The sequence below is a fragment of the Sinocyclocheilus anshuiensis genome, unplaced genomic scaffold (assembly GCF_001515605.1).
Source record: "Sinocyclocheilus anshuiensis isolate Anshui unplaced genomic scaffold, SAMN03320099.WGS_v1.1 scaffold515, whole genome shotgun sequence".
Lineage (NCBI taxonomy): Eukaryota > Metazoa > Chordata > Actinopteri > Cypriniformes > Cyprinidae > Sinocyclocheilus > Sinocyclocheilus anshuiensis.
This window is the reverse complement of record NW_015548243.1, coordinates 208,382-211,548: the sequence shown is the minus strand read 5'-3', so window position 1 is coordinate 211,548 and position 3,167 is coordinate 208,382. Positions and strand designations below refer to the sequence as shown.

At 39.0% G+C, this 3,167-nt stretch overlaps 1 pseudogene; it reads right to left on the bottom strand.

Annotated features, from left to right (window-relative positions):
- Positions 1–454: 454 nt before the first annotated feature.
- On the bottom strand, positions 455–2,536 carry LOC107655102 (twist-related protein-like; annotated as a pseudogene).
- Between the last annotated feature and the right edge of the window lie 631 nt (positions 2,537–3,167).

The window sequence follows — 3,167 nt, the reverse complement described above, 5'->3', positions numbered from 1 at the left end:
TTAATACGAATCAGTTCTGGTTTAGAATAAACGTTCTTAATTTTAATTTTAGAAACGCTTATTGGTATATAGTTTCAAATGCTTTCCTTTCCTTACTTTCCATAACAGCATCTTGATAGAAAAACAAAACTGCAATATTTAAATGAGCTGAGTAATGTGCTGATGAAAGTCTTTCCTTCTAGAACTAATCTTTTAAAAATAAATGTAATAAAAAACGGCAAATCAGGCTTTTTTTTTCATTTTTAAAATCGTATCGAGTAATTATTGCAGTTGTTTATGTGCAAAAGCTTACTTATTTTGTTTTCATGTACTTTTCAAATCCATAATGCATAAAACTGCAATAACAACATGCTAAAACAAGTGCATTTCAAACCATGTTTTATTGCAGAAAATATACACATATTTACATCGTATTTAAAATAGAAACTGCATAGACACCAGATCTATTCTGCATTGTGACAATCAATAATAAATAAATAAATGTCTTTTCTAGGACCAGTCAAAGAAAGTGTTATGAGCCGAGTTTCTTCCATATTTCCTTCATTCGTTCTGTAATAAATATGACGCCGGTTGCTGTCAGAAGCACATGTTTTCCACATTCACCGTCACAACAGCACAGATCTGATTGAAATTCCTGGTTCACGACTGTAAGTGCTCGCAACGACGTCATGACGCTCCAGAACCTTCCCTTTATAATCCTTATGTTCGCCATTGTTTGGTGTCGCTCTTCCAGTGAGTTCAGCTCCTCTCAAGGCCGAAAATCTGAAGAAACAAAGATGAAAGTGTTGAAAAATCCACGAGAATCTATAACACGATGCAATATAGCCTAGTTAGTATACATGTATCTAATAATAATAATAATAATATGCACTTAACTGACCTCTTAGCCTTAAAATGATTTTTGTATACCAGAAAATAAATAACGTTTGCAAAAGCCCTCAAACTTTGGTTGCATGGACATTAGAAACATTTCTAAACGATTAACTATGTTAAGTACAAAAGTAGCCTTTAGAACCATGCTTTGAAAACACAAAATGCACAAAGATTCATTTAGGCATAAAAATGCTCTTGAGGAACATAAGTTAGCAGTTAAAAGTTTGGACACATCTGCTCAGTATGCATTATGACATTATTTTAAAATCATTCAAACACAGCACAGATTATGACGTATGGGAATGATTTAGTGACTAAAACACGTGAAAACTCCAATGAAAACTCCTTTATATACCAGAAAATAAATAACGTTTGCAAAAGCCCTCAAACTTTGGTTGCATGGACATTAGAAACATTTCTAAACGATTAACTATGTTAAGTACAAAAGTAGCCTTTAGAACCATGCTTTGAAAACACAAAATGCACAAAGATTCATTTAGGCATAAAAATGCTCTTGAGGAACATAAGTTAGCAGTTAAAAGTTTGGACACATCTGCTCAGTATGCATTATGACATTATTTTAAAATCATTAAAACACAGCACAGATTATGACGTATGGGAATGATTTAGTGACTAAAACACCTGAAAACTCCAATGAAAACTCCTTTATATTGGAGCTTCTTATGTTTATAGATTTCAGCTCATGCACTTTGGACATTTATCAAAGAGCTTCATAAGGTGCATCCTGGGATGCTTTTAAACTTGGTTTCTCATCACTATCTACTCAAATTCTATTTCTAAATAAATATACAGGGGTGAATTCAGGTACATTGGGTCACTTTTTGCCATTATCCTGAATTAACCCTGTAATATTTGTCTAAAAAAAAACACACACACACAAAACAATGTGAAACATTAAAATACGAGCTTTTAGGTCTTAAGCTTTTCAAATGAATGTGTCCACGATCCGGAGAGACTTGTGAAGTTTTGCATCGCATACCATGCTGCACCGAAAGCGCGCTTCAGTGCGTTAGTGGGATGTTGACATGGACCACGCGCCCTCCATTCTCCAGACGGAAAACGCGTAACTGAGTCTCTCGTGCGCCACGTAACTGCAGCTGGACATTTTGGAGTCCAGCTCGTCGCTCTGCAGGACCTGGCACAGGAAATCAATGTACCGAGCCGCGAGCTTGAGCGTCTGTATTTTGCTGAGCTTGTCCGAGGGTAACGTGGGGATGATTTTGCGCAGCGACGCGAACGCGTCGTTTAGAGACTGAGTCCTCTGACGCTCACGCACGTTCGCCATGACGCGCTGCGTCTGCAGGTCCTCCAGAGACTGAGGGCTGCCGCTGCCGCTGCCGCTGTTGCTGCTCCGCGTCCTCGCCGCTCTTCCTGCTCTGGCGTCTTTTCCTGCTGCAGCGCTTCTGCTGTCGCCTGTCTGGCTCCTCCTCGCTGTTCCCCAGACTGTCCACTGGAGACTCCGGGGAGCTGGGCTCCTCTTGCATCGGTTCTCCCTCAAACATCACCTCTGATGTTTGGAGAACGCAAGTAATATAGTTTCCCTCGGTCCCTTGCTCCTCTTGTGCGTCACGGAGGTGTTTCTCAAACTTGAAGGGAAGTTTGGAGGCTCTTATAGTCTGGAACGCGCAAACTTTTTGGGGTGGCCTGCGATTGGACGAGAAGCGCGGGTGACGCAAGTGGGGAGAGGCGGGAGAGGAGCGCGATCCAAAAGGTTTGCGTTCTACAAGAAGCCGTTCTTTAACGCGAACATCTGAGCCAATCACAGCGCTGCGTTTAAACGAAACACAACGTGCGCGCCGATGACATGTTCGTTCTATGGAATCCAAATACGGAATAGAATAGAATCTATTTTTGGATTTTAACATTTTGCCAAACATATTAAAAATGATATCAAACATCCATCATGTCAAAACAGTGAACGTATAAATGTGATCCAACTAAAATACTGAAACATTCAATATTGAAACGTGCGATGACAAATTTATGGTAGGCTGGTGATTAATTTTTATAAATGAGCTGATGAACTGATGACATATTTAGCTTCATAGTCGTCTGCAGATGTCTGAACTGCAATACAGAATAGAAGCAAACTAGAATATAATACTTTGCATTGAATGCATTTCTTAAAACACATCAAACGCTAAAAATAGTCAAAACCGTCAAGTAATCTCATAAAATACTGAAACATTCTGTACTGAATTTTTGGCTATTTTGCCAACCCATTAGAGTGATTAATATGTAATCATTAAAACGGGCTTTTCAGATTTCAGTGT